The sequence below is a fragment of the Sinocyclocheilus anshuiensis genome, unplaced genomic scaffold (assembly GCF_001515605.1).
Source record: "Sinocyclocheilus anshuiensis isolate Anshui unplaced genomic scaffold, SAMN03320099.WGS_v1.1 scaffold387, whole genome shotgun sequence".
Classification (NCBI taxonomy): Eukaryota; Metazoa; Chordata; class Actinopteri; order Cypriniformes; family Cyprinidae; genus Sinocyclocheilus; species Sinocyclocheilus anshuiensis.
Window position 1 is genome coordinate 253,164 of NW_015549624.1, and position 9,714 is coordinate 262,877.

Sequence of the window (9,714 nt, forward strand, 5' to 3'; positions counted from 1 at the left end):
ATTTATTGAAACTATTGAGTTCTAGTGATTTCTGTTAAGTCTGGCCAAAAAACACCCACTTAGTCAGGCAGAGCCGCCTGACCAGCAACAAACCGTAGTTAATTTCATTGCTACTCTCTGTTTAGGGATGCATTTATCTGAAATAGATTGCAAAATAAAAACAGCAATTTCAAATGTGAAGAAAATGTCGGATTTTTAAATAAGAAAACACTGGACAAACAGTGAACAGGAAAATAAAAAAGGTACAGTAGGTATTAAGCACAGATTATTTCACTAACACAATATGCGTGGATAACTAGTTAGTTAACTTGCTACTAAATGCTTCAAATGAAAACTCTGAAGTAGTGTTGTCAAAAGGCCCGGTATTTCGGTACCAAGTCGGTACTAAAAAAATGAAAACGTTACGGTACCAGGTTTTCTTAAGTACTGGTGGTACCGAGTACCCGGTCAACCCGGTTCTTGATGCGCTAAACGAAAGCTATCCTCTTCCAGTGTTGCCAAGTTCGCGGTTTTCCCGCGGAATTGGGCTGCTTAACACTGTTGCCGGGTACCGAGAACCGTGGATTTTCACTGGTATTGGTACCGAATACTGAAATTTTGGTACCGTGACAACACTACTCTGAAGACATTTCAAAGAAATGATGCTTGGCAATCTATGGCAAATCAAGTGATTATTTTGTCCTCAAATGTTTTTGATGATAAAATAAAGTAGGGATGCACCGAAATGAAAATTCTTGGCCGAAGCCGAAACCGAACAAAATGAAACACTGGGCCAAGGCCGAATACCGAATACCAAACACTGTTTCACATTTCCCCCCCCCCATGTAGGCCTATTTTGCCAATTTTTTTTCACCATTGCATTAAATTGCCAAAATGTGCTTTTTACTGTTTTGTCCTGCTTTTCAAATAAAAAAATCAATTAAAAAAAGAACAATTTAAAAATATTTACTTAACACTGAACATTTTTTTTAACACTCTAGCAGACATTATACCAACAAAGCACAATTTAAATTAATTTTGCCGTTTATCTAAGGTGATTTTGGATTGACGCCGACCTGCCGCTAATTCAAAGTGAAAGTAAAATGCGCACGGTGCTTTTATCCCTTTCACAGGTGAGTTTAAAATATTCTAGCTGAGCCCCCAGCGTGAGTTTTTTTTAGGCGACCATTATTTTAAACTGTATCTGTTAGTTGATTTATACCAGGTGACGGGCGCCGCCATGTTAGTTCACGCTGAATCCGAGATGTGGGATTTACAACACGCAAATTCATCCTCTCCTCCCGAAACACGTTAAAGTAGGTCTCCGGTAAACTGGGAGACGTGATTTCAATCATCATACAGTAACCTAACCACCAGCATTAGCCACCTCATCTTCTCATCGGATACGTGATGCAGCACTAAACAGTCTCTGGCTGTCGGTGCTTCGCGCTTGTAATGATTTCTACGTCTTTCTCTGATAGTTTTAAATACTTTCACACTGCCGATGTTTGCTGCATTAGCGCGTGCCTCTATTTGATCGCGTTCGTCATTGTTCGGTACATATTATTCGGCCTTTTCACTTATTCGCTTAAGCGATTATTTCGCTTATAATTTCGGTTGCCGAATATTCGGTGCATCCCTAAAATTTGAAAGGAACAGCCAATATTAAAATGCAAAAAAAGGGGAAAAAATAGTTTTAAATTCTTCTATAAGTAAATTTAGACATCACAGTATAGTAATGCACAGTAAGATACACTAAAAAAACCTAGAAAAAAATTCACAAATAAATCTTTCACACTACTCAAGTTTGCATCATTACGAAAATGTTAATATTTAAATAAGAATGAAATAAAATTAAAATATTTATTTATTAAAATATTTTAAATAGGGATGCACCGGTAACCGAAATTATTCGGCCGAAAATAGCAAAAAAAAGCTCTTTCGGAGTTCGGCCTAATAAGCGAAAAAGACAGAATAAACTGTACCGAACAATGACGTGACGCAATCAAATAGCAACCAGCGTAGAGTGAGAGGCGCTATGCAACAAACATGTCAGCTTTGTGGAAGCATTTAAAAGTGTCGGAGAAAGAGGCAAAAATCATTACAAGCACCGACAGCGAGAGACTGTTTAGTACTGCATCGCATGTCTTCGATTAGAAGAGGAAGGGGTGATTGTTGCTGGTTACTGTATGATGATTGAAATCGTGAAATGGCCTTAAACAATTAGTAAATAAACTGCAGAACGTCATGTTTTCTAATACACGCACGCAGGGCATGTATTCTGACAGCGCTGCACGAGCTCGCGGCGCTATCTGCTCGTTAACCAGGGTTCAAAGTCCAAACCGCGAGGGAAATCTGCGCTCGTCAGTTGCTCAATCAGATTTTTATGATTTTTTTTACAAGGCACGTGACAATGCGATACGAGCGACGTATTCGTAATGAGACTCATTTATAAATCTGCTGTCGACAAAAAGAAGCATTAAGGTCTTCCTGCGCGTTTCCGCCAAAATAAAAGTTGAGAAAAAGCAATAACTACATAAACATTCATAAATGTTAGTATTGTAATTTTACTGTTGTTCTGTAAAATAAAATAAAAAGTAAGACAATAATAATGATAATAATTTCAACAGCTCTGTTAATACATTTAATATAACATTCACACAGTGTTCAAATTGGGAAAAAAACCTCGAAAAACCTTGTTCGGTATTCGGTCTTCGGCCCAGTATTTCATTTTGTTCGGTTTCGGCCAAGAATTTTCATTTCGGTGCATCCCTAATTTTAAAATATTTAAATAACATGCAAATACCAGCAAATGTATATATACAGTAAAGAGAATATATTTAGAATCTAAGAGATCTAAAAACAAAAGGAATATTACAGAGCTTTAAGGCCCGCCCACCAGACGTCACTCAACCCAATGTCAGCAAACCAGAATGCCTAAAATGGTAATTTTCTTCCAGGAAAGTTACCAGTTAAGTTATCGAAATTTCACCATGCAGCAATCAATATTGGCTTGGAAAATTTGTTTCCACCACAACTTTTACATAAAATGTTTTTATGGAACAATTATGTCATTACCTCTAGGAATAAATCGTTATTTTTCCAGTGGTTTGAAAGGAATATATATTTTGTTATGGATCTGTTCTATGATAGTTGAAACATTCTGTCTTATGAAGACTTTTCTTCATTTTTACAACTTCCCCATTCCCTTTAAAGAATTTCAACAAGTTGTTAAAGCTATTCCAAATGGGTTGATAAATAGTCATCTAACTTTTGGAAGCAATGAAAGGATACTTCCAGAGTTAATAGATGGTACTGAAAGATTTACTTTCTCTTATAATAATAAAAATATTAGACACATGTTTCAGTCAAAACATAAAATCTCCATTAGAGGAAAATTCCATTGGAATGCAAAAATTTCTGATATTAAAGTAGCTTGGTCAAATCCTTACAAATTTTGTATTTTGAACAAAGTTAAAGAGGTACATTTCAAAATGCTTCACACAATTTACCCATGTACAATAGCTCTTTCTAAATTCATGGACATTGGCAATAGTTGCATTTTCTGTAAAGCACACGAGGAAGACTTGTCTCAGTTGTTTTATAAATGTGATTGTGTCTTTTAGATTTTGGTCTGATGTTAGTGCCTTTTTATTTGTTCAAAGAAATGTCAATTACATGCTCTCTTTAAAATATGTTATTTGCACATATTCACACAAAAGCAAAATGACTGAGTAGACTATGACATTAACTTTTACATTTTGCAAGGTAAATACTACGTTCATTAAAAAAAAATGGTGAAATCCATACCAAAATGTAATTTATTTTTTTTAGAAATAGAAGCTTTTTTATTGTATAATTCCCCCACTGATTTTGTCCCAAGGAAGATAATTTGTACTATATGACTGAGTAGACTATGACATTAACTTTAACATTTTGCAAGGTAAATACTACGTTCATTAAAAAAAAATGGTGAAATCCATACCAAAATGTAATTTATTTTTATTAGAAATAGAAGCTTTTTTATTGTATAATTCCCCCACTGATTTTGTCCCAAGGAAGATAATTTGTACTATTGTTTAACTGTATAAATGTTTTGTTGTTGTTATTATTCTTATATTTTATTTTTCTCTCTTAAATACACATAAAAGATTGCTCTTCTGTGTATGTGGACATATTTGTTAAAATTTATGGTAATGTTAAATCTTTTTGATGTTTTTTTTTTTTTTTGATCATCCTAAAATGATTTTAAAGTACCTTCCATTTCTCCGATTGGCTAATACGCCCTGATTCTTTTAACTTTTCTTGTCAACTTATTTATTTATTCATTCATTGCCCTTTATAGACTACCAAAGGACAAACATTTCATTTGTGATACTCAAAAATTGGTTGTAGACTTGCAAGCCTATGGTGCCCAAATGCCCAAAGATATGAGCAGGGCTATGCACAACTATATCTCTGACCTGGACAAACAATCCTTCCACACATTTAAGGCTCTCTGCTGTGTTTAAATGGATATATTCGAGCGTAAAAACAGCAGCGCGCTTCATGAGCATGGTAATGTGACCCTATGAGCTCCTGTTAACAAAACGCTTCAGTAATAATGCCAACATCACAACAGCTAATGTTAGAGGAAACAGCTCCTCAGGCACATTCACCACAGATGCAGGCACACGCTAAACGATAATGACAATGAGAGAGAGAGACAGGGTCCACTTTATTTTCTCGGAATCTGTGGCGAAGCAAGGGTTGTTTAGCTGCAATGACTGTTGGCCTTTATGTAATTGAGTTTATACATTGACATTTATGCAGAGCAGCGGCTGTCATTAATGTCAATGGTAGCGGTATTACACGAGCCATCAAATTGAACTCATATCGCTCGCGTTTAACTTTGTGCACTTCAGTAAACATTATCACTTAACTATGTCTTCGATTAAAGTCTGTATATTAAGACTCCTGAGACTTCATGAGTATTTAATGCACCATATGTATCATAAATATACGTTCCATTGTGTTTAGTAAATGTTTGTATGTATGCATTTGTTAATGGCAATCAAATGTAGCCACATTCATCTCTGCAGAGCCAGCAAAACAGTGTAAGCACCTGCACAACTGAGGTAAACAACTAAGTTAGCTGTTCTAGCTAACTTCCTGCTTAAGTTACTCAGTGCAAGCTGTCTAGCACATTTATTTCACAGCTATATTTGCATCCATGCATCTTGATATTTTGTAGTCGACAGCTGAGAAATACTGCATTCATCTGACATATTAAACTCACCGCACGCTGCTTTAGCTTCCTCCTCCTGAAGGTTTGAGAATAGGCGCTTACTGTACCGGATATTACGTCACTGGTTGACGTATTAAAAAACCCGCGGAAATCACACCGCTTGGGAGCAATAGTAAACTCTTTATACGTAAATATTTGCCTTCATGCAATAGTTTTTATTGAAACGGAATGCTTTTACAAAAGTATGAAATACAAAGGCAAAAATGATTCCACAGTATAGGCTATATTTAAAATATATAGCTTTCTGTTTCATATAAAGTAGCCTATATAAAAAAAGGAAAAGTTAACATACAAAATAGCAAACAAAACAATGCAAACAACTGTACAAAATTAACAAAGAATGTGACCATGTTCAGAATAAATAAATACATGTAAACTTAGAAAGAGAAACTACACAGATACCATGGACATTAAAGTAGGGTGAAAGTACAAATTAATCAACCAAATAATTATTCTGTCAACAATTATTCTTTTATTAATATAGCTAATTTGTGCTCAAAATTAGCCTAAAATGCAAAATAATAAGATAATTTAGACATAATAAAGATCAATTTCCAAAAGTGCAAACATACCTGTAAAATAACATTTGAAAAGTTAAAAAGTTGAAGGTAGCCTACTGTTGTATATTTACAGTTTGTGAAATTCCATTCTATTTTTTTATTTTTGTATTTTTTTAATGTAAAGTCATAATTGTATATAATATATAGCCTACTTTTGTTTTGATCTGATATTTGCAATGGTTACCATTTACAGTTTTAGTGTTTACTATCATAGTGCGATTTTGTTTAATAAAACGAGTTAGAATCAGTTTGACCAGTATATGGAACCCACAATTAAAAAAAAAACAAAAAAACAAAAACATAAAAAACACACACACATTCACAAATGCATTTTCCGCATTTTTTGATTCAAAGATAATATCAAGTGAGTATGTTAAAGACTGAACTATAGGAAATGTCCCCAGTTTTCATTTCAGAAATCTAGTCACCTTACAGTAAAGTAATTCTTTATGATTCATACAGTAAGGCTCATTACTTGCATTGATGTGCAATATTGCTTCTGTTTATGATTATTTATGTAATTTATCTGAGGCTCATCTGTTCTGAGGACTCTCCATATTTAACCATGTTTCAGTGCATTTGTTGGCACATCACCGTGGAGAATTAGTCCTGTGCTAAAGCTGCTCTATGACGTCGCCTCTGGTTACTTTCCTGGCATGGATGCATTGAAACTCAAAGATACTGTGAAATCCTATAAAATGTCAGCCAGGAAGCGCCTGCCCTCCAGCATCCCACCTGCTTGATACCGATTCAGGTTCCTCTGTATCCCGCAGGATCCTATGACAGGATACCTGTATGAGTGAGCCAAGATTCTCAAAGGTCTTCCTCCAGGAAGACAATACTAAATTAAGAATTACTTCAATTAATTAAATTAAGAATCAATACTAAATTAAGATTATGTAAGTACATGCTATAAGATTCTTGGCTATAAGATTATTGGCTGCCTGTTTGACTGACTCACTCAAGATCATGATCCTGTTAGATTTTGGACACAAGGGGCTGCCATTAATGAGGCACAAATAATGTGTAAATCAGACACTTTTCCAGAGCACTAATCCAATTTTTCATCAGATGTGTTTGTAATTTACACCTTTTCGTGACCAGGCATGCATGTTAAATGAAAGATACACATTTTTCCATTTGCAGTGAAATGCGCAAGAGAACATGGATGCATTATCTAAACTCTTTAAAAAGAGACAATAAAGCAAAGAGGCATTAGCATGCAAAGTACTGAGTTGATAGTAATGTATCATGGAAGCATTTAGTGTTCATATGATAAATGTGCATCACTATTTGTAAATGTACAAGTTATTCTTATTCATTGCTTAGAGGAAAAGTTCACTGAAAATTGACAATTGGCTGAAAATGTACTCTTCCTCAGCCCATACGAGATGTAGAAGAGTTTGTGGTAACACTTTCTATGAAGCCCGTATTTATAATACATTATAAGAGTATTCTTAAGGCATTATAATGAATGCATAATGTATTATAAACAACATTATAATATGTTGTATCATCTCATGAGTAATCATAACAACCGTTTTAATGCATTATAATATTTACTTATTTGTGGTTATAGCTTTTAAGAGTATGATGATTTATAACACACAATGAACACAGTGCATCCACTTAACTTACAATGGATTATATTTCCCATAGTTATAATATATTATAAGTCTCATATCTTGCTATTGTTAACTTGTTACTTTACTTAAAACAGACAAAGACCACTTATAAATAATTACAACAACAATAATAATAATAATAAAAATAATATTTTTTCTTAAACAGCCATAAGATCAAAGATCTTGATCAGATGAATGTGTAATATGGCACATTTGATTTTAATTATATTTATTGTAATATCAGTAAGCTAGTAAGATACTGTACAGATCTTAAATAATGTCAAGATATGAGACTTATAATCCATTATAAATTAAGTGGATTTAACATGGAGTTTATTGCATGTTATAAATAATAATACTCATAAAAGTTATAACCACAAATAAGTAAGTTTTATAATGTATTATAATTGTTGTTATGATTATTTATGAGATGAAACAACATATTATAAGTGTTTTTATAATGCATTATGCACTCATAATAATGCCTTAAGAATACCCTTATAATGTGTTATAAATACGGGCTTCATAGAGAGTTTGTTTCTTCATCAAAAGAGATTTGGATAAATTTAGCATTACATCACTTGCTCACCAATGGATCCTCTGCAGTGAATGTGTGCCGTCAGAAATGACATAAATTCACAAGACATTAACTGATGGACTGGAGTGGTGTGGATTACTTGTGGATTATTGTGATGTTTTTATCAGCTGTTTGGACTCTCAATCTGACGGCACCCATTCACTGCAGATGATCCATTGGTAAGCAAGTGATATAATGCTAAATTTCTCTAAATATGTTCCGACAAAAAACAAAGTCATCTACTTCTTGGATGGCCTGAAGGTGAGTAAATTGTTCCTTTAAGACTTTTCAGTAACTACAGAATTCTTGTTTTAGGTCATAGGCCTTCAACCCTGCTCCTGGGGACCCACTGTCCAGCAGAGTTTAGCTACAACCCCAATTAAACACCTCTGAACCAGCTAATCAAGGTTTTCAGGATCATTTGACAAGTCACAGGTCAGGTTTGCTGAAGCGGGTTGGAAATAAACTTTGCAGGGCAGTGGAACCTTAGGAGCAGGTTTTAGGTTTTTTTTTTTTAGTCGACCAAATCTCAAACCTTCTTGACGTTACAGTTTTAGAGGAAAATTAATCTTAAAATAACAATGTATAATTTCTAGGTATTTCTTTGTAATAAAAATTCAAATATTTAATAAGTAGACCACAAAGCACACTATAATTAGATAATTACACTATTTTCAGTAGTCCTCAGCTCTTATTATTCATGTCACGAATCCGGTACATGGACTTCCGTCCAATTACCACCAAAGGTCGCTCTTCCATTTTAATGACTCTCTCACTACACAGACTTTCACATGTCACCCCGGACTACATTTTCCAGCAGCCATTTCACTAATCACACGTTCACCTGAAACCAATCACACACTATATAACACCCACTCAGATCCTGTTCAAACTGCCGAGTATTGTTAAGCGTTTATGCTGTTTAGCGTAGCTACTTTATGGAGCCAATTCCCTGTCATTGTTTGAGTTTTCCATAGTCTAGTCATAGTCTTGCCTTGTCTGTTTTCTCGTGTTCTGATTCTTGCCTGTGCATCCTGGATTACCCCTCTCGTCTCGCCCTGTTCGGATACTGATTACCCCTCGCCTGGACCATCGCCTGTGTTTGGATTAACCCTTTGGATTACCCTGTTTGGACATTGTTCGCCGAAGATTGACCACGCCCGTTTACTGGACTATTCTTGTGTCTTGCCCTCAATATACCTGTTGCCATTGTCTGACCCTCGCCTGCTTCTGACCACGCCTTTGAATAAAAGCTTTGCAAATGGATCCACACGTCTCTCGTCCCTGTTGCCTCGTTACAGAATACTCGGTCACACAAGGATTCAGCAGCTTTTCCAATGGAAATGGACAATGGCTAGGTATGGACACTACAAGATTACTAGTAACCCTTAAACAAGGCACACGATCACTGGAGAGCTATATTCGAGAGTTTTTAACCATCGCTCACTATTCAGAGTTACCAGACATTATTTTGATAGAGTTTTTCTGTGATGGCATCAATCAACCTCTTCAGTATAAGCTTAGACGCGAGGGTCCGCGTTCGTCACTCAGCCAATTTTTGGATTATGCTTTGCTGACTGTTGGCTCTCTATTCACTGTGGGTGTCGCGGAGGAACGCGACACCCCACCCACTCGTGTAATGGCGGCCGCACTAGAGCACGCTCACAAAATGGCGGCGGCAACGGT

The 9,714-nt window shown here is 35.4% G+C and overlaps 1 protein-coding gene across 3 annotated transcripts in view; it reads right to left on the reverse strand.

Moving 5' to 3' along the window:
* The window catches only part of pot1 (protection of telomeres 1 homolog), a 45,408-nt gene extending 40,066 nt beyond the window's left edge, over positions 1-5,342 (reverse strand). For all 3 annotated transcript variants that reach the window (XM_016448444.1, XM_016448442.1, XM_016448443.1), the window contains exon 1: positions 5,258-5,342. The gene's annotated coding sequence lies outside the window, so the exon portion shown is untranslated. The remainder of the gene's footprint in view (positions 1-5,257) is intronic.
* Between the last annotated feature and the right edge of the window lie 4,372 nt (positions 5,343-9,714).